General features: G+C 45.2%; 1 protein-coding gene and 1 long non-coding RNA gene across 50 annotated transcripts in view; one reads left to right on the top strand and one right to left on the bottom strand.

Annotated features, from left to right (window-relative positions):
- Positions 1-2,333: 2,333 nt before the first annotated feature.
- The window catches only part of NCOR2 (nuclear receptor corepressor 2), a 354,299-nt gene continuing 330,750 nt past the window's right edge, over positions 2,334-25,882 (top strand). For 42 of the 49 annotated variants that reach the window (XM_083716710.1, XM_083716707.1, XM_083716703.1 and 39 more), the window contains exon 1: positions 2,334-2,994. The gene's annotated coding sequence lies outside the window, so the exon portion shown is untranslated. Of the gene's footprint in view, positions 2,995-3,322; positions 3,770-25,882 lie in introns of those variants that run through there. The other 7 variants (XM_083716706.1, XM_083716702.1, XM_083716708.1 and 4 more) reach the window with 3 other exon arrangements.
- LOC310833081 lies at positions 17,446-22,140 on the bottom strand. The gene is made up of 2 exons (XR_014558551.1): positions 22,094-22,140; positions 17,446-17,564 (listed from the first exon to the last, which is right to left on the bottom strand). It is a non-coding gene; the product is annotated as an uncharacterized lncRNA (long non-coding RNA).

The raw sequence follows: 25,882 nt of genomic DNA, 5'->3' as shown, positions 1-25,882 counted from the left end.
GTAAAGTTGACAGTATTCTGCTCTTGCTAGCTATGGATAGGGGTTGGCAGGGGTGATTCCTGGATTTCAAGGCGTGTGTGTTCCTTGTGCACGATTCCCTCAGTGGGGCCTCTGCCCTGGACTCACCCACTTCCTCCTTACTAGTGTTGCTACTGACTTGCCTTTCCCTCTGCCTAATCCATACTGCAGTCCATGCCACCTCCTGGAAAGATGGCGGGGAGGACTGACAAGGTTTATGGAGGCTACAGCTCTTTCTGCTTGGTCTCTCAGGGAGAGCAAGTGGCCAGACAAAGAAGCAAGCAGAAGCCCGGCCAGGAGGCTGCAGGAGTTGGCAGTGAGTGACCCCTCCTCTAGGACATGAGCCTTGGCTGGGTGTGGATGCTGATGAAGAAAGGTGTGTGTGCATGTGTGTGTGTGTGTGTGTGTGTGCGCCTTTACCCTTGGGGGAAAAGAACATTAAGTAATTTTGAGTGCACACATCCTGGAATTCACAATCCCTGGCATATTGTCAGGGACTGGGCAGAGGAGGAATGGTGGAGACCCTTCCAGAGAAGAAGGTAGTTCAGAATTACAACAGGGGTTTGAGGGAGGTCACATCTCAGAGGAAGATGAGAGGAAAAGTTGGGAAATAATGGGAGAGGAGGAGGAGGAGGAGGAGGCAGAGCCAGAGCAGCTGGCTGACACGCTATCGCTTGAAAGCATTCCAGATCCACCATCTCCCAGAACCCAGCAAGCCTTAAAAGTAGGAGAGCAAAGAATTCGGAGACAGATGGCCCTAAGCGGCAACCGTAAGGAGGGTGGTACTGTTGACAAATGAGGAGGTGGGAGAGAAGGGTAGGAGAGATTTACTCCGGACAAGGCCATTATTCCAAGAGGCTGCATTCCCAAGCCTCTCTGTAAATATTGAATAAAAAGCAGATAATAAGGACTTTTCCTGGTCTTCTCTGTTCCTGGCGACCTGCCGTGGGGGTTGGTTCCTCTGCCGCCTGACACATGTAGACTCTTATTCCTAACCCCAAACAAGTCTGAAGGTGGTACCTCAGGTTAAGTACTTAATTCGTTCTGGAGGTCCATACTTAACCTGAAACTGTTCTTAACCTGAAGCACCACTTTAGCTAATGGGGCCTCCTGCTGCCGCCGGAGCACGATTTCTGTTCTCATCCTGAAGCAAAGTTCTTAACCTGAAGCACTATTTCTGGGTTAGCGGAGTCCGTAACCTGAAGTGTGTATGTAACCTGAGGTACCACTGTAGTGATGTGTTCACATGGCTATGTGTGGAAAGGCACTCTCTACATGCTCAGAGGTGATATGTTCCCATCACTTCTCCTGCTGGAGGAAGACCTCTGGCATAAAAAAGCAGGTTCTGTGTGGCTCTGTCCTGTGCCTCAGAAAGTCAGTGTGATGATAGTGTGAGTAAGGCAAAGCTGTGCAACCTGTGGCCAACGTCCCATGGGAGAAGTGGGGAGAGGGCTGTTGTGCTCAGAGTGCGCGCCGGGGCTTCCCAGAGGCATTTGCTGGCCACCATGAGAAGAGGATGCTGGCTTAGATGGCCTCTTGGCCGGGCCCAGCCCAGCTCTCCTTAAGGCTCCAGCTTCCCTGACCACTGCTTTGCTGGACTAGCAGTCGGTTCAATTTCCGTACAAAGCTTCCTAGTCGTGATCTCTGAGCCCAACCAGGGCTCTTGTAAGAATATATAAAATGAAGACAGGGACGATGGTACCTCAGCTCAGCTCTTTGGAAGAGAAGGTGGGAGATCATGGACATAATGTTAATCTTCCTTCCTTTCGTTTCCTACCCACGCTTTATCATAAGGTCCCAGAGTGGTTTACAACAATAAAAAAGCAATTACGGTATAAAACTAGTAAGAATAAGAATACTAATACTGCCTGAAAATAACTCACTTCAGTAGTGACATTTAAACCCTCACATCCGCAGCTTTGCTCCGTTTTCGGGGGCGTGGAGAAAAATGAGCGAAGAGGAAAATGCACTTCGCGCATGTTCAGAGGAAATATGTACCTTTCTTCTAATTCATGTAGGGCAGCACTTGGCAGTCAAGCCAGTTCTGGGCCTGAGTCCTGGCTGAAAAGAAAAAGAAGGCACCCACTCTCTCCGCCCCGGGCTACTTTTTCATTTTTGCAGAGTGACAAAGTTCGCAGGGTTTTGTATGCTGGGTGGCTTTGCATCCTCCGCGCCTCCTGCTTCCTTCACGACTGCTTAGCAATCAAATCGAAGCTAAGAGTGACACTTTGCGTGCATATCACACCCCAACAGACATGCACACATGCACACCAAGTCGCAGTGCTCCTGAAGCGGCACCTGCCCCTTTAAGAGAGGAGCCGGGGTGACGGCGGAGCGAGACTGTTGCTGTTGCAAGCAAAAGCTGAGCTGTGTTTTTTTGGCCCGAGCTGCCTGCTGCTGCTGCTGCGGAGCGCAGCTATCAATCTTTCCTGCTCCCCACCCCTCCCCGGATCTCAGAAAGAATGAGGAGCTCAAACTTGGTGCTTTGCAAAGGCTCCAGAAAGGGAATCTGGAGGAGTTGCTCCTGCCGCCGCCGCCGCCGCCGCTGCTGTTCCTCTTCCTGCTGCTTGTAGGTTCAGACATCTTAGAAAAAGAGGAGAGATTTCCGGGCACTCGGAGCAAGAGACACCCGGACTCGCTCGCTCCGCTGTTGGATTTACAAAACACGCCAGGCAGATGGGGAAGGAGGAAAACCAGAGGCGCCTTTTGCTCTTCCTCCCGGGATTGATTTGAGGAATATATTTTAATCGCTGTTTATCGGATTTGCTTTCTTCCTCGCTGTTTTTAAAAATATTATCTTAAATATTTTTTGTATTGCAACCTCGGAGGACCCCCCCCCCCCCTTTCAAGCTTTCTACTTCGCTGATCTTTCGGAAACTGGAGCGAGAGAGGAATTTGAAAACAACACACACACACAAAAGGGATTAACAGTTAAAAAGCAGCGATGGAGGGAAAAGCAGCTGGTTTTGCAAGAAGGTAAGGCGGAGAAAGATTGAAGGGACGCCTCCTGGTCCCCGTCCCCAAATATCGCCCCCACCCCACCCCACCAGCCAGTCTCTTTCAGTGCTAAGAGGGCAGAAAAATTCGGATAGATCAACGCCGATTCTCTCCCCGCCCTCAGTCGCGATCGTTTCCTCAGAGGTGTCGGGAGTCTTGCCTGTTATTATTATTTTAAATATATATTTGGATGTGCAACGGAGATGACGATATCAAAGCAACGCATTTTTGAAAATCGGGCGGGGGGGGGGAGAAAAATACTGCACGAGTTCCTGCGTGTAGGAGGAGTAACGGGGGGGGGGGGAGAAGGCGAAGCAAATCACAGAATTCAAAACACAACAAAACACCCCCTTGTTCCGTCGCGGTCTTCTCCGCCTCAATTTCTCCTTTCCTTGTGGATCTAGTAGAAAATTCCCTGGAAGTGCTGTGTGTGCGCGGGGGGGGGGGACGGACCCTGGGAATTCCCTTCAGCTTGGACGGCGCCCCCCCCCCCGCCCGCCGAGTAATTTTAATTTATGTCTAATTTTGCGCGTGTCTTGGACGCGGTGAGATAGTTTTCCAGCCCCCAAACTCTGGGGAAGTCTTCTAGCGCCTTGATCCTGCCCTCTTCGACTTAAGTTCTGATTGATCCCAGCAAAGTTTACTTGCGAGCAAGGCTCCAGCCCGGCGCAATTCTCACTTGGCTGAAATCAGTGGGACATGATTCTTTGCTTAGGATTCGACGGCGCACTCGGAGGAAAGAGTTTACACCCAGGTAAGCCAGGGTAGGATTGCAGCTTGGCAGTGACTCCGAAGCTGCGCTAGTTTACCTCGGTGCAAGCCTCACTTGGCTGTGTGTGTGCGGCGAACGAGGGGCGGATTGACCCAAGTCAGGATCCAGCCGGCTTGGGAGCCAAAGCCCAGGATTTCGACCCCTTAACTTGCGACTAAAAGTTGCATCCAAGTCTTTGGAGCTTATTTCCAAGAGAGGCAGCGATCTTGCGCACGCTTACTTGAGAGTAAGACCGGTTGATCTTGGTATGGCTTACTGTTGCGTAAACATGTAGATACCGGGGTTGTGGGCCTGCATGGAGAAAGAGAGAGAATGTACCAGAAATGCATTTAACTGAACTTGTGCTGTCTCAGTTTTTCAATCTGGCTAGGCCATCATGAGGGAGGAAAGTGATAAATGGTGTCCTTTGCGCTCCTGAACTCAGGGAAAGAAAGTGGTTCCCCATCTGGAATTGTAAACACATACTAGAATTTCAGAATCCGGAGCAAATAGGTGCCAATTCGTGTGTGCTTTTGGTTATTCAAGAGTAGAAAATGCAGGCAGTTATGTGGCTGAAATCACAGGCCTTTGTGATCAAAACACGCCTGAGACTTGTCACCTTTTTCCTCAACAACATTTGCAAAGGAAACTCTTCAAGTGGGGCCGGGGACTGACACAGCCTTCTACTCTTATCCCTTTCTTTCCTCCTCTGGTCACCCAAATGGTGGTTCCTTTTTGCTGGCATTTTGTTTGTTTATGTCTCCAGTTTCCTTGATGAGGGTTTGGTGGCAAGGAGCCACTGGGCTGCTTATTTTTCCAAGCCATGGCCACATGGCAAACTTGTGACAGCAAAGCCTGAGATTTGGGTTCCTGGAGTTAATGGGGAAGGGCTCTCCAAGGTTTCAGCTGGCATTTGGGCAACCTTGGTCCTTTGGAGGAGGCCCTGCCCTATCTCTCTCGCAGCCAGAAAGCTTCTCTGAGTAAACTCCTCTTCCTTCATTAGTTTGCGTGTGCACCCTGTGGGAAAACAATGCGTTTGTGGTGAAACACAGCTTGGGTTCCTGTTTTGATAAGACATCGAACATGCTTCTGTGTTGACTTCAGGGGTTGGTATATAAATATTGGTTGGGAAAGTGAAGTTGGATTTATGAGCATCTGTGTTTGTAGGAAGAAACTCAGAATGCTCTTGCACTCGGGTTGTGTTGATTTTTTGCTTTTGAGGTTTCTTCTTTCCCACTGTTCCTAACTCTGCTGCCTTTTTAAATTTTTCTTCTTGCTTCTTGGCCTGCACAAAGTACAGTTGGCAGGGGACTCAGTCCAAGACTCCCATCTTGGAGGCAGCTGCCCTATATCCCTAGCTCAACCTGCTGCTTGGAGGGTATTCTTCAGGCTTGACACCCGGTGTGCCTTTTTTTCATTTCCTGCATATGTGAACCAAACAACAAATGCACCTTCATCTTTACTGGGTTGGCAAGCTTTTCCTATCCCACGTTCCTGAATAGTCTAGATACGGTGTCTTGTCCCAGGGTTAATGAAGGCTTCATACAGTATTTTGTCTGCAACATTCTCTTCTAGAGGAAATTCGTACAGTCATTTATGAAAGCTGCAGGCAGCCTTGAGTTGTGTGGGGCAGGAGTTCTGCTGTTTGACCCCATATTATTCCTACTTCCCCAAGGAGCTTTATAGGCTCTTACCTTACCCACATAACTCTTTATTGTGATTGGTTGCTGCCTTTTCTTTCCCCTGCATGTAAACACCTTAGCAAGTTTTGTCAGGGTGGAAAAACATACTTGCAGTCTCCTCTCCTTGGCCCCATCTGCACTATACATTTTTTTAACTATACATTTTAAACAATATCATACCACTTTAAACAGCCTACAAAGAATTTTGGGAACTGTAGTTTGTTAGGGGTGCTGAGCGTGGTAAGGAAACTCCTGCCCCTATCCAAAGTTACAATTCTCAGAGTTGTTTAATAATCAGCCCCAGGGAATTTGGGGAATTGTAGCTTTGTGAGGAGTTTAGAGAAGGGCTAGGCAGAAGGTAAGGATTTCTAGGTGATTTGTAGAGTATCTGCAAGAGCCTCTGATTCCCAACTGAGCAGCAGCAACAGCAACAAATCATCCCCAACATATCAACAATTAGGCTCTATAAAAAGAATGCTTAGGAGGCAACCAGGATTGGATTTTTGTTTTCGAAAATACATGCTAGCTTGGTTCTGGTACTGATTACTAACTCCTTGACTGAGTGCTCCGTTTCTTAATTTTTTGTGTATACCTCTCCGCTTTGATCTACTACTTTCAGTGTTCAAAACTAGCCAGGAACCAGGCACATTTCGCAACTGACGAGCGTCCATTTGCAACCACATGAAGATCTCTGGACGCCAGGTTGGCAACTGGGGAAAGCAAAATGTCACTTAGAGAAGAATCTGAAATATTTTCCTTGAAGCTTGAATTAATTTTATTTTGAATTGTTTTATTTGATGCCTTAATGTGTTGTAAACTGCTTTGAGATTTGTTGTTTAAAATATAAAGCGGTATGGAAATGGAAATAATAAATAAATAAATAAATCTCATTGGGGTATGGAATGGCGCTTAGGCATTCCATTGTGGTGACTGCAGGCTAGGCTTAAGGTGCCGTTTGGCGGTTAGATTAGATAGTTTCTAACACTGACTACTTTATACCTGACTACAACCGGTGGAAATCCGGGTTCTAGTAAAAAAGAAAGAAAGAAAGAAGTACAGTTGTACCTTGGAAGTCGAACAGAATCCGTTCTGGAAGTCTGTTTGACTTCCAAAACATTCGGAAACCAAAGCACGGCTTCTGATTGGCTGCAGGAAGCCTTGTTGGGCGTTTGGCTTCCAAAAGAACATTTGCAAACTGGAACACTCACTTTGCAGTGTTCGGGAGCCAAAACATTCGAAAACTAAGCCGTTCGAAAACCCAGGTATGACTGTAGATCCTTGGAAGGTGGTGGACTTTCCTTCCTTAGAGGTTTTAGACAGAGGCTGGATGGCCATCTGCCAGGCATTCTTTAGCTGTGGTTCCCACATTGTAGGGGGTTGGACTAGATGACCTTGGGGATCCCTTCCAACCCTACAGTTCTCATGTTTCTGTGATTCTATTCTGTAACTCTGAGGTCTGGACCAATTGTCTTCTCAATATAAGCTGACTTCTTTTGCTGAGGAACTGTTCTGTTTGCTGTGGGAAATTCTGGAGAATGTTTGGGACAGAATGCTCACTTCATGTGGAGCGCTGGTGAGGTCTTTTTGGACTTTGCATTGTCCTGTGCACTCCCTGTTCACACATCTTGGGAGCAGCCCAACCAGATGGTGTGGGCGAATTGTCATCCACAGAAAAACCCTTCCACCATTAACTGTTCCTCTTTACCCCAGGTTCCTTGGAAACCTAGTTTGAAACCACAGCTCAATTGTGATGCGCTCCTGGCTCAAAGGGAGACTGTTGGCCTCACAGCGGTATAAAGTACAGTTGGGGCACAGGTTGTTTCAGGACAGCATGCAAATGACTGAACTTTTTCTACAAGTTCAGGTAATTAACCTCTGTGAGGTGTGTTACCTGCTGCAAAGGCACTGTTTGGTCTGTCCTTCCTCGAGTGGTGCCTCTTGGAGCCAGATGTGAAATTCTGTAGAAGCCTGCTTGATGCTGGTGACTTTTGCGTTCTGTTATTTTGCGAACATAAAATAAACACATGTCATGTTTTGCAATTCCTAATCTGCTTTTATGGGTTTGAACTCTACTCTGACTCCTGCTCTTGTTTTGGCATGGAGCTTGCTAACAGGTTGCCAAAGTGCTGGGAAGAGACTGTGTCTATATGTATTTATTAATTATATGGCTTCAGTATGTAAAAGCAGGAAGTTGGTGTCTGGACTTCTGAAATTTATTGCTGATTCAGGTGTAATTTATGAATCCGCCACTGCATCTAAGCAGACTCTTAGTTAACTCTGTATGTATGTATGTGCAACTTATATATATGGTTTCCAGGCAATACAGTCATACCTCATGTTACGTTTGCTTCATGATACGTTTTTTCAGGTTGCGTCCTGCGGCGGTACCTCCGGGTTTTGCCGCTTGCGCATGTGCAGACGTGCAAAATGACGTCATGCACAGAAATGGCAAATCGCGCGTGTGCAGACAACGGGTTGCGTTCTTTTCAGGTTGCGAACGGGCCTCCAGAACGGATCCCGTTTGCAACCAGAGGTGCCACTGTAAGCTCTTACTGTCTGTATATACTTTCTTTATTCAAAAAAAGTAAGTTTGAACATAAAAAAAGGTAAAGGTAAAGGTACCCTTGCCCGTACGGGCCAGTCTTGACAGACTCTGGGGTTGTGCGCCCATCTCACTTAAGAGGCCAGGGGCCAGCGCTGTCCGGAGACACTTCCGGGTCACGTGGCCAGCGTGACATCACTGCTCTGGCGAGCCAGAGCCGCACACGGAAACGCCGTTTACCTTCCCGCTGGTAAGCGGTCCCTATTTATCTACTTGCACCCGGAGGTCCTTTCGAACTGCTAGGTTGGCAGGCGCTGGGACCGAGCAGCGGGAGCGCACCCCGCCGCAGGGATTCGAACCGCCGACCTTTCGATCGGCAAGTCCTAGGCGCTGAGGCTTTAACCCACAGCGCCACCTGCGTCCCCATTGAACATAAGAACAAACATGCAATAAGTTTCAGTTCCCCAATAACCTCAACTACATCCAGTTGTGTTAGTAATAATCAGCACATATATTATAGCTGAGTTTTTTGTCTAGGATCTTATGAATAGATGTTACAGCAGGTTGAGTTAAGTGGGAAGCAGGTTGGGAATAGAGGCAGATAGTACTGGATCCAAGGTGGTGTTGGTCCTCATTCCCTAAGGTCTTACACTCCCTTTCCTCCCCTCCAGAATTGCTCGTGGTCTTTTTGGTTACCTTTTCCCTGGCTGTTCCAAAATTCAAACTTTTTCTCTTTTTGTGTCTTCATCGCATGCATTGTTCTGTTGGTCCCCACACTTCTTGGAGGTGTGGCTTCAGATTTCTTCAGGAATTTATTTTTAGTTAATTACTAGCCTGGTGAGCTTTTAGCAACCCTTGAGGAAATGCCTATTGTTCACCATAAAGTAGTATGCTGCATGTTGAGTGTTCTGTCTCTTTCTCTTGGCATGGCCCCTTAACAATACAGTCCTGAAATAACTGTCAGTAAATGCTGGGGGCTGAGGAACAGAGGAAAGGGGTGGCGGTTTTAATGCAGGGGAGATGAGAAGCAGGTTGTGGTGAACACCAGGGCTATGAACCTGCCAAGCAGCAGAGTGAATGATAATTCTTTAACTTAGAGGAGAGGGCTATGCCTCTTAAGAGCTCCTGAGCAAACATTGACTAATGTGAAGGGAGAACAGCACTGCCAATTTGAACAGGACTTTAGAGAACTTCCAATTTGCTTTATGGCTGTGAAAATGAAGGCTATTAGAAAATAAAGTTGGAAGGAAAGATTTGAGCTGTCACATTCTCTCTCCCCCCCGATGCTGAACATGCTTAAGCTTAGTTTAATATTTCTGTACAAGTGTGAATAATTGGATGGTGAACACTTCCCATCCCCCCTCCAATTTTGGCTTGTCTGTAAATTCCTTGCACCTATCAGCTTCTGTTCGAACCCAAACTTCTAGAGGTCTCTTCAGTCTGCCAAGTATTCTATTCCTCTCTTATCTGAGCCCTCCTATTGTTTTCACTCAGCTGGAAGGGCATGGAAGGTTCTTTATTTTGCTTATGATGGCCATTAGGTTAGTGATAGGCTCTTTCAAGTAGCATCTTTTAATACTGTAAGAAGAGCCATGCTGGATCAGGCCTAAGGCCTGTCTAGTCCAGCATTCTCTTCTCACAGTGGCCAACCAGATGCCCGTGGGAAGTCCACAAACAGGTCCCAAGTACAACAGTGCACTCCCCATTGGGGACCCCGGGGCAGTTGGTCTTCAGAAGCATGCTGCCTCTGTTACTAGAATGTTTTGAAATGGGACCAGAGCACAGTCCTGTATTTCAAGGAGCCTTGGAGCAAAATTGTCTTCTTGGTGGATGTGAGAGGTACCTTGCGAAGGACAGCCAGCTTTGTTAGTCTCCAAGGAGGTGTGTCAGTGATGATAGCTCCCTTCTGCAGATGATGGTCTAGTTTGGAGGCAGGAAATGCAGTTTACCACACAGTATGTATGACTCCTTCAGAAATGGTGGTAGTAATCGGTGCTTTTTTCTGGGGGTAAAGGGTACGCATGCCAGCACCCTTCTTCTAGAAGAAAATGCAAACAAAGAAACTGGATGGTATAAGGCAAAATACAACGACATGCACAACAGCATATTTGAATATTTTTAATGTGCGATTTAAAAATTTGCTTTATTGTTTAAATTTAGTAAAAGGAGTCTTATGACATCTTAAGGACTTAACAGATCTATTATGGCATAAGCTTTAATGGATGAACTTGTTCCATAACAGATTTGCTCCTATTTTTAAGGTGCCACAAGACTCTTCATTGCCTTTGCTACAACAGAGCAATGCACCTATCCCTCTATAAATCTTTCAAAGCATCCTGGAAATTCAGTTGTAGGATAGTTTAATCACTAAAACTAATTTAAAAATCCTACCCATCAGACTTGCACACGGCTTCTCTCCCCTCTCGATCAGATTTGTCCTCCCTCCCATTTTTTGGTTTGCATTAACCATGCTTAGCAGGTATCTTTACCAAGTTCAATGCTGCTAGCCATGGTAGACTTTAAAGCAGGGGCTGAAGCAGGCTTCACCCTTTAGAACAGGAGGAGAGGGACGGAGAGGTGTGTGGACAGTATTGCATCTGCACATTAGCTTCCCTTTCTAAGGTACAGACCTGCACACACAGTGGTTTCTTTGCCGGCATCTGATTTTCTTTCTTCTGAGGCTCCTTCCCGAGTCAATGACTCACCGAGTGTCCTTGGTTCATCTCTCTGTGAGGGGAAAAGGAATAATTTTGTGCAGAAACTATAAACACTTAACAGTTTGTTTCTCTGGAACGCCTCTGCGTAGCCTGAAGTGTGTCTTAGCAATTACTCTCAGCAGTGAAGTAGTTGCTTTTGAGCAACCAAAAAAAAAAGTGTGTGTGTGTGTGTGTGTGTGTGTTTAAGGGGGAAAAACCCCTTTCAACTTCCTCTGACTTGTGGAAGGAGAGATTTGGTGCTCTAGCGTGTAATGGGTATAAATTATTCATGGTATACAGATAACATTTTATTTGTGGGACTGGGGAGGAAATAAGAGCAGCACATGAACAAAATCTGGTGCGCTTTGTGCCTGCTGTGAATACTTCTTAATTTTTGTTCCTCCTTGGTCAGGCTATTCTTGATGCAAGCAGTCTCATAGTCAACGTTTTCATGTTTCTTATTTTTATTATTTTCCTTTTTTTAATAGACCAGCCAACGTCACAACTCCAATTAGAGACAATTGGGATAATTATATGCAAACTAAGACAATCTATGAAAGCTTGTGCTATCGAATGGATAGATGGGTGTTTTGTCTTAAACTCCCTTGCTTTTAATTGATTCATTAATGGGCTAAAATAGATACTGCAGTATCTGTCTCGACGGAGGTGTTATCTGGAGGCTGTTTAATTGAGGTAATAAGCTGTGTTCTGCACACCGTAATGCAACCCAGCCACTTAAATGTTTGAAATATAATTTTTAATCCTGAGCTGGAATTGAGACAGCTGCTAATTAGAGCTGGAGTGGGTCCTGCGTATTGGCAAATGAGTCTTGGCCATGAACTTACTTGGTGGCCTTTCTGTCTGTAATTTGGGGATAATAATTCTGACCTGGGATGCGGGTGGCGCTGTGGGTTAAACCACAGAGCCTAGGACTTGCTGATCGAAAGGTCGGCGGTTCGAATCCCTGTGGCGGGGTGAGCTCCCGTCGTTCGGTCCCAGCTCCTGCCAACCTAGCAGTTCGAAAGCACCCCTAAGTGCAAGTAGATAAATAGGGACCGCTTTATAGCGGGAAGGTAAACGGCGCTTCCGTGTGCGGCGCTGGTGCTGGCTCGCCAGATGCAGCTTTGTCATGCTGGCCACGTGACCCGGAAGTGTCTTCGGACTGCGCCGGCTCCCGGCCTCTTGAGCGAGATGAGCGCGCAACCCTAGAGTCGGTCACGACTGGCCCGTACGGGCAGGGGTACCTTTACCTTTACCTTTACCTAATTCTGACCTGCCTTGGAATGTAGTTGTCAGAAAATGCACCTCACATTCTTTAAACCAGAAGTGACCCGTGGGCAGTCTTGGCCCACTAGGGACTCCAGTTTGGCCCATAAGGCTATTTCCCCAAGACTACACCAGCTGGCCCATCACCTTATGGGCAGGAGAACAGGCTTTAACCTTGCATTAGCTTTGTGCTCTGCTCTTAGCAGGGAGCAGAACCACACAGATCAGGAAGTAGGATTTGGTCCCCATGCATCAGCTGATGGGTGTGGATTAAACTCTTTCCCCTTAAACAGGGGATGGTAGTGACTGATTTTCAGGTGGGTGACCCCACCCACCTGACAAATTTGGCCTGTGAGGCAGATCCTGATAAAGAGTTGGCCCATGGAGCCAAAATGATCTCCTGCCCCTCACTTAAATGCTTTGAGAGCAGTATATCTGTGCTCCTTATCAGCATTAATGCTGAGGTTAGTGCAAAATATCACAGTGCATCTTCCCACAAGAGCAGGTGGCTGTGTGAATGACACCATCCCTTATGCACCACCAGCATTGACTTCTTTGGAGTTTCCTATGTCTTGATCCAAGGTGCTGTTTCTCTCTCTCCTGACCTATCTTGATAAAAGCCACTTTTCAACATTCTGTCACATGCAGGTGTGACCAATGAAGCCCAGGATGTGGCTGGTCAAATCAAGGGGCAGACTGCACAAGGGAGCTGGTGTGATGGTGGTGGTTGGGTCGAGATTGACAGTGGCAGAATATAGCTCCCATGATTCATTGATTCCAAGTGTGCTTCTTTGCTTCTTTCTTTCTGGATGATTGTCGGTCGCTTCTTTTGGGGAAGAGTAAAAGTGTGTTTTGGAACAGGGTTGTGGTGAGAGCAGAGCCTGCCCTTTGCCCAGCAGTGGACGGCCCAGCTCTTGTAGGCTGGGGCTCCCTCCTCCCCATGCACAAGTCCTCCAATTGTTCAGCCCACATCCATCAAAATGACTATGTGCAGTTTGCTAGTTACTGATAGTTCCCTTAAACTGCCTGGAACCAATGGATACATTTAAAAATATGCAAATACACTGGCTGCTGAGCAGATTTCTCTCAGGGAAAGTGGTGGGATCAAATGTAAAAATAAAAACATCCGTAGGCGTTTGACAACAGTAGCTATTAGCACAAACACCATTTCATATTTAGCACATCTTCTTCAAAAGAATCATTTCTAATAATCAATCAATCAATCAATCAATCAATCGGCTCTTTACTGGAAACTGTGTTCATTTGTATTCCAGAGTATCTGCATATTTTGGTTTACATGGGTGGGAGTATCACCTTCCCAGAATTTATTTTCCCTCTGCTCTGAAAGCCAAACATCTTCTGTGGTTAGGCAGAGTTTGCTTTTGATATCTAAGTGGATTTCTTTTCTTTGTTTCTTTTTTAAACCAAAGCACCATAAAACCTTCACTGTAGAGTCTCTGTGCAGGGCAAGGTCTTAATGCGTCAGAGAACTCCGTTTTAATTGCCTGTTTTCTCCAAGCTCTGATCTTCTGGAATGTTTGCCTCCCAGCTACTCTTCCTTGAACTTTTCAAAAAGAAAATAGATGGTTAGTTCAGATGGATTAGTGGTGTTGGGAGGGCAAGTACATCATAACTCTTGAGAAATTCTTGCTCCCCCTCCCCCCGAACATACGGCTTGTGAGAAGTATGTTTTGTGTGGTGTCTTTGTTTTAGTGAGAACATGATGGTGTTTGGGAACCTGTGGCTTTTCAAATGTTGCTGGACTACAGCTGCTGTCATCCTTGACCACTGGATTGCTGACTGGGGATGATGGTAGTTGGCAGCCCCATAACATTAGTTGGGTTAATCTAATGCATTGTATGTGGAGCTGCCATTAAAGGCGACCTTGATCCTGAAAGAGCTGTGCTGACTACTGATAGAATATGGGGAAGAATTCAAGGTGTTGTTGATGACTTAAAGGTAAAGGGACCCCTGACCATTGGGTCCAGTCGTGGCCGACTCTGGGGATGCAGCGCACATCTCACTTTATTGGCCGAGGGAGCTGGCATACAGCTTTCGGGTCATGTGGCCAGCATGACTAAGCCGCTTCTGGCAAACCAGAGCAGCGCACGGACACGCCGTTTATCTTCCCGCTGGAGTGGTACTTATTTATCTACTTGCATTTTGATGTGCTTTTGAACTGCTAGGTTGGCAGGAGCAGGGACCGAGCAACGGGAGCTCACCCCGTCGCGGGGATTCAATCCGTGACCTTCTGATCGGCAAGTCCTAGGCTCAAACAACATTGAGCCTAAATACATGAAAGCTCATACCAATAATAAACTTAGTTGGTCTCTAAGGTGCTACTGGAAGGAATTTTTAAATTTTGTTTTGAGTATCTCCCACTTTAGCTTAATACACAGTAAGGTTGATAATCAGGGCAGGCTTCGTCCCTAAACCGTATGCTACAGTCTAGTTGAATGGATTAGCAGCAGTTTCAGGACCAACACTAATACTTCTTATTTCTTTGCACAATGCATACTTAGCAGCCATGTTTGTTCATTTAGTTCAGGGATGGGGAGCCTGTGACCCACTAGAAGTTGGACCATGCCATCCCCTTGGCCATCTTCTCTAGGGTGTCCAGCTCAATCTGAAGGGCTTCTGGTCCCCCACCTCTGAGCTAGTACATTTATGTCCCGCCAGGTCCAGACCAGCTTAGCTTCAGCAAGGCAGCTGCATCATCTGCCCTGAGACCAGGTCCTCGGCTGGACAGTGTGGTGGTAAGCATTAAGCACAGGGTTTGAAATTAGCAGGGCACCAGGTGCATTTTCTGCCCAAAGATTCTCCATTTGCAAGCACCTCCAAAAGTCTGGGTGCCATTTTTTGCACCTGGCTGACACTCAAGGATTATTGAAATATATGTGCTTTGAAGCCTCGAAGCATATGTTAAGGATCACACAAATTCACATAGTCTGGGGTTATCAACACTTAACAGGTAGCATGCTGCTCTAATACCCAAACAAATAACACTGAATCTTTGTACCTCACTTGTGATCACCCAGAGGCATCTGGAGGACTCTGCTGGACACATGCTAGACTAGATGATTGGGCTCCTTGGGAGCTTTTCAAGGGTTTCCTCAGTGAGGAGATGGCAGTGTTTGAAATATTCCCCAGAAATGCATTTCGCCTACTTGTACCAATCTTTTCTTGGGATGCAGAGCCGTGGAAGAGGAATTAGAATACAGGATGGTGCTACATTGTTCCTTATGCAGAAGTAAGTGTGACTGCTATTGGAATCTTAACCGCAACTTTGCAGGTGGGACAGCATCTTCCTACTGTGCCTCAGGGCAGCAGGCCAGTTAAGCAGGCACAGAGCTGGCTGTGTGATGCACACAGCTCAGCCCTCAAACAATTGTAGGACTTGGGAGGAACAGCACCCGAGAAGAAGAAGAAGAAGAAGAGGAAGAAGAATAAGAAGAAGAATAGGAGTTTGGATTTGATATCCCGCTTTATCACTAGCCTAAGGAGTCTCAAAGTGGCTAACATTCTCCTTTCCCTTCCTCCCCCACCAAAAACACTCTGTGAGGTGAGTGAGGCTGAGAGACTTCAAAGAAGTGTGACTGGCCCAAGGTCACCCAGCAGCTGCAGGTGGAGGAGTGGAGATGTGAACCCGGTTCCCCAGAATACAAGTCCACTGCTCTTGACCACTACACCACACTGGCTTGAGGTGGTTGCCAAGACTCTTGATGGTAGGGCTGGCCTTGTTCAGTGTGTTGAAAGTGGCATCCTCAGTTCATGGGGAGGCCCCAAATTGGTTATGTCGATGTGCCTTGGGTGGACAGAGTGTGTGTGCCTTAAAGTGCTCCCAGAACCCTTACAAGATGCAGAGGTTCCATGGCATGGGAATGATTCATCAGCAGAAAGTTTTTCCCTGAAGCGAGGATGTTTGAAACTCTTTGCATCATAGAGCTCCAAAATACTGTTGTTACATGGCCTCTTTTAGACTTTCCCCTCTTACCATAAGAATTCTTTTTTTCCTCCACAAAACTCTCATTTCCCAAGAAGCTGCATCAACATAGATTTACCTCCAGGTCGCTGCTTTCCCCTCTTGTGTGCTGAACTTAGCCAATTTTTAGTGTTTTTGATTCAGCAGTGCATTAACCTGCTCCTTCAGAGGCAAAATTGGGCAAACTTGCTAAATTCACATTTCCTTCGTGGTCCCTTGGGTGCTTTCTTTTTCATTCAGCATATTAAAAAGAGAAAAGAGAACCCACAACAAAACAAGCAAATTGGTAGGAGGTGCCTTAAGGGGAATGGCAAGTGCAGGAAGTGGAGCACAAAGGAGCAGGTTGCAGGGGTGCTTCCAACTCCAGTGCAAAAAATATATATAATATAATATAATAAAACAATAAGCAATAAAATAAACAATAAAACACTTTAAGCATAAGACTCACGGAGTAGTTTTCAAAAACTTGGGAAATACAGTGGATGTACAATGCAGAGGCTGCTTTGAATTAAAAATACAGTGGTACCTCAGTTTAAGAACAGTCCTGTTTACAAATTATTCGGTATAAGAACTCCGCAAAAACGGAAGTACTGTTCCGGTTAGCGAACTTTACCTCGGTCTTTTTTTAAAAAAATAATATTTATTAAAAGTTTCCAATTACAACAAAATAAAAAAACAAAACATCCAAATTTAAAATCTTGTTTTCCATAACATCTTTCCAGGACTTCCCCTCCCCTCCCCCTCTTGTATTCCAATTCTTACTTATAAATTCAGCAATTTCTTATCCCAAATTTTGAACTTATTGTCATTGACCCAATTTAAAAATATTTTCCCATCTCCTAAAATCGACCTGTTCCCTTCCACGCGTTCCCCCCTTTAACATACATTACAAATTAAAATATAATGAAATAAAATGTAGTTTAACACCCTTTGGATTCCAAATTTCCCTCCCCCTTTTCCCGGTTGCGTTCCCAAAATTTATCAACATCTGATGTCTTCCTGGAGCTCCCACAATTATTTAAGCCATGGTCCTTTACCAGTCATCTTTAATTTCGAATGTCCAATCTTGGAAGGAGTCTGTCTCAAAAAGGCCCATTTTTTCCATCCAGATTTTTATACATTAGGAGTAAAAACTCCAATTTTATTTCTTTAAACCTTTCAAATCTGGATGTCCCAAATGTTCCCTCTTTCAACTTTATCCAATTCTTGTTATTCTTGTTATTCTTGTTGTTCTTGTTGATCTCTCTCCTTTTCTTTTTTTTTTTTCCTTTCCTTTCCTGTTTTCCTGCACAAATGTTCTAATTCCAAAAGCTTCAAATTCAGCTGCAGGGGCTCTGTTATTCAGGAACGAAACATAATGCCAAGTCCCTTCCATTTTTCAATAGATAAGTCTATTGTCTTCTTTAGTATGTCAGCCTCTGTAGTCAAAATAGTGTTCCATTTCTGCAGTTTCCCAGTGATGGAGATAAGCAGTGTCCAGTGCACAGCGGAATGATGAAAAGTACGTGCCAACATGCTCTATATTACTTTATTTACACTTCAAAGCTGGTAATTTACAGGAAAACATCTTGCCTCTGCCGGAGCAGAGAAATGCATCCTCTCTCCTCTAAAGCACGGAGAGAATCACACACTGAACTGCAAAGAACAGTGAAAAACAGGAAACCAGTGTACGTCACATCCAGTCTCCTTTCCCGTGAGAAAACCCAACAGTACTTGACTGTGGAATGTAAACATTGTCTTGTGACAAGCACTTCGCTGCTCAGTGAAGGAAGCAGAAACCAACATCCTCCCCCTTTCTGTGAACATCACTGGGCAGCGTGTTCGTACAATATCAGTACAAACCCAACTTCTGCACATAGGTACAGTGTTGATCCCTTGATACAATCTTGGACAATACATCAGCAGGAATTTCATTACCTGGCATATAGGACACCGTTACGAGTCCCTTTTGAATACGTTCCCTAGCATGTTGCAACTTTAATTGCAAGTGCTTCGTGCTTTGCTTACAACCTTCAGAATTCAGCAAAGCCAAACATGCTTTGTTGTCCTGGTAAACCTGGATTGGACATTTGACAGGAATTTTCATGTCTTTGCACAATTGTAACAACCATTCACAATCCTTAAGTGAATAAGACAGTGCATTCAGTTCAGCTTCACAAGTACTTAAGCTAACTGTTGTTTGCTTCTTGCATGACCAATCAAATAGACCCTGATTGTACTTATAGCAAACTCCAGACGTACTTTTCCTGTCTGTAGTGTCACTTCCAAAACTTGCATCTGCAAATATCTCAAGACCACCAGACTTCTGATTGTTAAATCTCAGTCTGTAATGCATAGTGCCTTTCAAATACCGCGCTATGCGTTTCAGAGCTTTCCAATCCTTAACAGTAGGATTGTTGACTTGTCTGCTTAGCAAATTACAGCTAACAGCAATGTCAGGTCTTGAACATCTGGCAATGAAGTTTAGCTTGCCTAGCACACTTCTGTACAGTGTAGTATCAGAAAATGCTTCTCCAGTGTCATCTACCTGATAACCTGTTGTCATCGGTGTGTCCACAGGGTTAGCATCCATCAGGTTTAGTTTGCTTAACACATCAGCAATTTTACGTGACTGGTGTACTAGAATGTTACCATCTTGATCTCTCTCTATTTCCAGAGATAGGTAGTTGTTTACCTCGCCAAGATCTTTCATGTCAAAGTGCTCTTTCAATTGAGCTAGGGCATTATTGTACATTGTGACATCCTTCCAAAAGAATAAAAGATCATCAACATAAAACAAACAATACAGTTTCTTTTGCCCCTCCTCTTTGACAAATACACATGGATCAGCTTTCCCTTGCTTAAAACCTAGAGAAAACAATACTTCAGTGAGTTTTGTGTGCCAACACCGTGCACTTTGTTTGAGACCATAAAGGGACTTCTTCAGAGCACAAACAAATCCCTGTTTTACCTGTACGCCATCAGGTGGAAGCATATAAAGTGATTCATCTAGAGATCCGTACAGAAAAGCTGTATTCACATCATGGTGACTAATGTGTAGATTCTCTTCTGCAGCTAGCTTGAGCATAAGCCTAATGCTCTCATACCTCACGGTGGGTGAGTAGGTCTCGTGATAGTCTTCACCTGGTACCTGTGCAAAACCTCTGGCTACCAATCTGGCTTTGTGCCTGACTATCTTGCCATTTTGATCTGTCTTCGCTTTGAAGACCCACTTGCTTCCAAGCAGTTTCATTCCTGGAACTACTGGAACAAGGTCCCATGTTTTGTTCCTTTCCAAGGAATCAAGCTCAGCCTTCATGGCATTTAACCATGGCTCAGCTTCCTTTGAATCCAAATCCTGGATTTCTTGGAAACTTGAAGGTTCAAACACCTTCTTGGAGCTTTTAACAGCTGTTACTGCTATCTTAGCAAACTCATCAGCAAATCTCTTTGGAGGTCTGCCTTTTGTTGCTCTCTGTGACCTGCGAATTAGCCTTAAGTCTTCAACACTCTCCTCTTCCTTCTTAGGAGAAAAATGACCTATTGTGAACAATGGTTCCTCTAATTCTTGATCAGAGCTTTCAGAGGGTCGCATAGAGGCTTTCGCACTCTTGAAATCCTCTGAATCACCCGATTCAGTTTCAGACTCAGAATCAGAACCTTCATCAGTGGGTGTGGGTTGTTGTGGTTGCTTTTGACTATCCTCAGTCTCATCACTGTCATCAGGATAACATTGGAAAATTCCCACATTCTCCCCCCACTTGGCATTGTACTCAACACTTCTTGTGAGCTTAATTTCCTTAGAGTCAGTCATCATTATTCTGTAAGACCCTTTCTGATAACCTAGAAAGATACCATGCAATCCACGCTTGTCTAACTTGGAGTTTTGTGGTGAGTGAACCCACATGTCAGAACCAAAAATTTTCATGTGTTTGATGTATGGCTTCTTGCCAAACATCTTCTCATAGGGGGTACAACCAATCGCTGAAGATAACCTGCGATTATAACTGTAAGTGAAACATGAGAGAGCTTCGGCCCAATAACTCTCTGGAAGATTGGCATCATGCAGCAAGGTTTTTAACCCTTGAAGCAAAGTCTGATTTGCTCGTTCCGCAAGTCCATTCTGCCATGGCGAGCGAGGACTAGACAAATCGTGTTGAATTCCTTTCTCAGTCAGAAAAGCTTCAAACTGCTGAGAAGTGAATTCTCCCCCGCGATCACTGAAAAGAGTCTTTACCTTCTTTCCATGCACATTTCCCAACCAAGCACAGAATTCCTTGAACCTTGGAAAAGCCTCTGATTTCTGCTTGAGATTGTACACATAAATATACCTGGAAAATGCATCAATGAGAACCATGAAGTACCTGTTTCCACCCAAAGAGGGCGCTAGTGGTCCAACCAAATCAGCATGAACAACCTGGTATGGTTCTGTAGCTTGCCTACTAGACACCTTACCTTTTGCAGCCATTTTTACCTTGTTTGCTGCGCATGCCTTGCACTTCATGTGGTACCTGCAGGGTTTAATAGTCATACCTTCAACCAAGGCAGGCATTTTAGATACTGCCTCAAAATGCAAATGACCAAATTTTCGATGAAAATCGTGAATACATTCTGCATGCAAACTCTTGTTAGAACCTGCAATGCAACAAGTGTCATCCTGCACAACATCATCAAAATACAAAACATACAAACGATCAACATATTCAGCATGCAATACATAATCATTTTTCTTTGTGATGATGCACCTTTTGTTCTTAAAGGAAACGTCAATTTTCCGCTCATTCAGCTGTCCAACGCTGAGCAGATTATGCTTGGCATCTGGCACATAAAGCACATCCTGTATCGATAAGTCCAAACTGTGAAGAACAACAGTTCCGTAGCCTTTACTGGGAATTGTGTGGTCATCCGCCTGGTGAATCGCACCTTCCTGCGGTGTAAAAGACACGAACAGTCGCTTATCGTTGCACATGTGGTGGGTCGCCGCTGAATCAACAACGAAGAAAGATCTAGACTTCTTCTGGACCTCTGCAACCTTTGGAGTGAAGCGTGAGACCATTGCCTTGTGCTGCGTTGTCCTGGACACCGGACCTTTGCCTTTGCCTCGGCCTTTTCCACGCGATGAGCTTTTGCTGCGCTGCTCTGTCTTGGCCCTGGGATATCTGCATTCCCTCTTCATATGGCCTAGACGTCCACACGTGTAGCATTTCACTGCCTTCAAAGCTTTGGCGCCATCTGGTGGTTCCACTGCACTATGGGATGACGTCTGTGAAGACTCCCCCTTGCCCATGCAGCTATCACCCTGGCGGTCTGCTCCATTCATAATCATGGCAGTATCACTGGCTACTGTGAGTTGAGCATTTGGCTGATTGGCATCAAATTCCCCACTTGCCTCATCCAGCCTTCTGCAGCTAGCCATCATGACTTTGGCATTAGCCTTCTGCGTCATCTCTGCTGCTTTAAATCAGGCTGCTTTATACATGCTGCGTCTGTGTACAGCTGCTTCAATCCAAAAGCAAATTCAAAAGTACTTTCGATTTCCAGCCTCTGCCTGTGAACCTGTGCCTTTCTGCTTAACTGCTTTGCTTATCTGCAGCTGCTTCAAACCGCATTCCAAAGGCAAGTTCAAAAGTGAAAGTTCTCTCTGCTGTCTTAAATTCATGCTGCGACACTGCTGCAGCTGCTTTACTTTCGATTTCCCCCAGCATAGGAAAAATTTATCCTCCTAGCCTTTTGCCTGTGCCACGGCAAAACCGGCTATAAAAGTTCAAAGTCCAGCCATAAAGCCATTAATTAGAAGCTGGCAGGCTGCCCGGAGCTGTAGCACATACCTCATCAAATCATCTTGACGCGCAGAGATATCGTCCGATCCGGCCCTCTGCATTCCGATCCTTTGCCGGCACTCCAATTCTTTGCTCCTTTGTTCCTTTGCCAGGAGCCCGACTTCTGGAGTCCATTCTCAAAACACTGCGTTTTTCTGGGCCCGGAACCAAATGATGGAGATAAGCAGTGTCCAGTGCACAGCGGAATGATGAAAAGTACGTGCCAACATGCTCTATATTACTTTATTTACACTTCAAAGCTGGTAATTTACAGGAAAACATCTTGCCTCTGCCGGAGCAGAGAAATGCATCCTCTCTCCTCTAAAGCACGGAGAGAATCACACACTGAACTGCAAAGAACAGTGAAAAACAGGAAACCAGTGTACGTCACATCCAGTCTCCTTTCCCGTGAGAAAACCCAACAGTACTTGACTGTGGAATGTAAACATTGTCTTGTGACAAGCACTTCGCTGCTCAGTGAAGGAAGCAGAAACCAACACCCAGGAGATAGAAAGTTCTATTCAAATTCCATGTCAACAACTTGTAATATCCCTCAGCTCCTCTAGGTGGGTTGCAATAACTCAGTTCCCTTCCAGATCACCCCAATCAGTCCAAATAACTTGTTATTCCTTCTTTTAAACAATTTGTATCCAATTTATAACAAATGTAACAGGCAAAGTCCTTGTAACAAAGTTCTCATTTTGTTCTTCTGCTTTGACAGCTCTTTGACAGCTGTCAAAACCTCTCTTTGTCTTCTCCCGGCGCTCTCGCAAAACGCTCCCAGGGTTCCGGGGAGGGGGGTACTTTTAAATCAATTCCACTTTTCTCCTCCAGCTCAGTCTTATAGTTTTCCGTCGCGAAATTAATATCTTTGTAAAAATAGGGTTGCACTCGATCTTAGATGTCAAATCCTTTGCTTTAACTCCTCTACAACAGGGGGGGGGGGCTGACTTCCTTTTTGCGCCTCCCCCGCTCGCTCCGAATTTTTTAAAAATTTATCCCCCTTTTTAGTCCAGGTTCCAATTACTCACGGGTTATTCTTTTAGGTCCAGATTTTCAATAGAAGAAGTCAGCGCTCTCCGTCGAATGGCATGCGGCTTCGCTCGGCAGGGGAAGCGGAGGACTCAAAGCACCCCCCCCCCGTCACCCATTCCGTAGCCTTTAAAAAGGCTCCTTTGCGGGCCGGGGGGGAGCGCAAAAGGTGCCAGCCGAGTCACCATGTCCATGGGTTTCAGCGCCCATGGTTTTTGAGGGTCCCCGTGTCGCCGGCACGGTAGGACCCAGCCCCTGCCGAGCAGGCTCCCTCCGGAGCTCGGAGGGAGTCCGCCATTCGGCGATGGTGCCAACCCGGAAGTCTACCTCGGTCTATGAATGGTGAACGGTGGAAGGGCACTGGCGGTGGGAGGCCTCATTAAGGAAAGTGCGCTTCAGTTTAAGAACGGCTTTGGTTTAAGAACGGACTTCTGGAACGGATTAAGTTCCTGAACTAAGGTACCACTGTAATATTTCTTAGCATTGTGTGGATATAATACTGCCCCATTTCCTAGCCATGGTTAGGTGATCAGGAGCATTGCATAGGCTTAGGTGCTCCTCTTCTCTTCCTTGAATGGATGTTTTCATTTTTAGTTACAAATAACTGTGGTTAGAGTTACATGCAGTGAACTTCAACCATGGTTAGCACAATCCACTGCTTTCAGCTGTCCTTCTAATTGTGTTGCAAACTGCGATTTGGTGCTCACGTAACTATGCTATTGAAACTGAAAGTAGGTGGGGGGAATGTTTTTGGGATGAGAGTGGTGGGGAGGGGTTGACAAGCCTGTAGTGAAACTTCCATAACTTCTCAGTCCCACATGAATATTGCTCAATATTTAACAGGCCCTAATCCACTTCATTTCTATGTTTGCCAAAGCCAAACAAACTAGTAAACCTTTTGAACTGGTCAGATTATGCAGAAGCATGCTGAAGGTCTGGTTCTTGTTGCCTGCTTGAAAACATATATGTAAAAATCTTCTCCATCTTTTGTTGCCTCTCTTTAGATTGAGGCAGTAATCGCTGCTTTGTAAGCTTTAGCTCTATGGGAGCAGGAATAACCTGGCTGCACTCATCAGTGCTCTGGTAACCTGAAGCTTAGATTACTGCAATGTTCTTTACATGGGGCTGCCTTTAAAGATGCTTTGGAAAGTGCATCTGGTGAAGAGTGAGGCCATCTAAAGTTTGACAGGCTTGAGATGAGCTGATCATATAAGTCGCATCTGAACAGAGCTGTGCTGGCTGCCAATATGTTTCTAGGTCCAGTTCACAGTGCTGTTCTTTTATTTATAAAGTCCTTTGTGGGCCAGGACTCCCAATATCTTTTGGAGCACCTCTTCTGATAAGAATCTACCCAGACTCTTTGGTCTTCCCCTGATGCCCTCCCTCTGGTTCCACCTCGGAGAGAGTGGCAGCAAGGGGAGGGCCTTTTCGGTTGTGGCTCCTTCTCTGTCAGATACTCTCCCCAATGAGTTTCTCCTGGAGCCATCATTAACATTATTACAGTGTTTGATTAAAACTTATATATTCTCCCAGACATTTGATGGATTATTACAAGTTGGTTGGTGGTCAGAGAGCCAGTGTGGTGTAGTGGTTAAGAGCGGTAGTCTCGTAATCTGGGGAACCGGGTTCGCGTCTCCGCTCCTCCACCTGCAGCTGCTGGGTGACCTTGGGCCAGTCCCACTTCTCTGAAGTCTCTCAGCCCCTCTCACCTCACAGAGTGTTTGTTGTGGGGGAGGAAGGGAAAGGAGAATGTGAGCCGCTTTGAGACTCCTGAAGGGGAGTGAAAGGCGGGATATCAAATCCAAACTCCTCCTCCTCTTCTTCTTCTTCTTCTTCTTCTTCTTCTTCTTCTTCTTCTTGTGCAGAAAGGTCTCTGCTGATATTTATTTTTCCTGCTGGATTTCAGGGTTTGTAAGTCACTTTTGAGAGTTTTTGTAGTAAAGCAACAAAGAAGTCAAATTAATAATAATAACATTTCCCCCTTATCTCTGCCCCATTATGAGAATGGTAATGCAAGCCTCCTATACAGGATTTTGATGTAACTACTGGAAGAATATCTGTGAAATGGTTATGAACTCAGGAAAAGTGTGACCTGGAACAACATGTTGTCGTGTAGAGCAATCCCTTCTCCAGGATACTCCATTGCATTTCCATTCCCACCCAATTCTTTTCTCCCCTGAAACAGCCACTATTTTTTGGTCAGTTGAGCATGTTTTGGCCTCATTTGGCATTCGTTTGGCCCAGCATTTTTCCTGGGTGTAAGCAACAGTGTTCACATCCTAAATACCAGAAATGGATAGAATAATAATTATAAGATGATATTGTACCATATAATTGCTATATCTGCTGTTTGGTTTTGTCTTATTCTTAAAATTTTCATACTTTGATATTTAAATTTTGGGTGGACATTTTTTATTTTTATTGGCTATTTAGCACGAAAGAAATATTAGAGAATATATAAGTAAAACCTGGGGAGTCCCCATAATGAAAGAAGGGTCTCCATACATCTGCAAAAGATTTTTGTATGATGTTTTCCATCTGATGTGCCACTTTGCTTATAGAAGTTATGTCAGACACTTCTATTAATTGGACTGTTTGCAATAAAACTTTCCTGGTTTGGGGCAATATTGCTTTAGCTGCTGTTGTTGTTATAACAGATGCATGCAATTTATGATAGATGAACTGGGGTTACTACTGATATATCTGAGCTAAGCGGTTAGAGGTGGCTTGCTTGTTAAACCCACAAATCTGTTGGCAGTCTTGACAGATTTTAAGAAAATAATTAATGAGCAGCATCTCCTACCCAACTTCTTCAAGGCTACACAGAGTTTATTTTTGCTCTCTTTGAGTAGCAGTTTTGTGGGTTTGGATGTTATGCCATTCTCTTCGGCTTGTGGAGACGTGCCTGTGAGTAGATCTGTCCAGGCTGGTTCAGAAAATTTGGTGGCACATGAAGTTCTCCAAACAAAAAGTCCTGAGCTGCTGGTCTTGGCTTCTTGGTTGTTGACCTAAGCTGTTGTTTTCTGGTATTGTTCATTCACTGTCCTGTAAATGAGTGTGCTTTGTGCCAACTAAGGATTTCTATAAGGTACTAAAATAGACTATTTGTTATCGCTTG

Source organism: Podarcis gaigeae (genome assembly GCF_964106915.1).
Source record: "Podarcis gaigeae genome assembly, chromosome: 16".
NCBI lineage: Eukaryota > Metazoa > Chordata > Lepidosauria > Squamata > Lacertidae > Podarcis > Podarcis gaigeae.
Note: the sequence above shows the minus strand (reverse complement) of the source record. Positions and strands in the feature narration are given on the sequence as shown.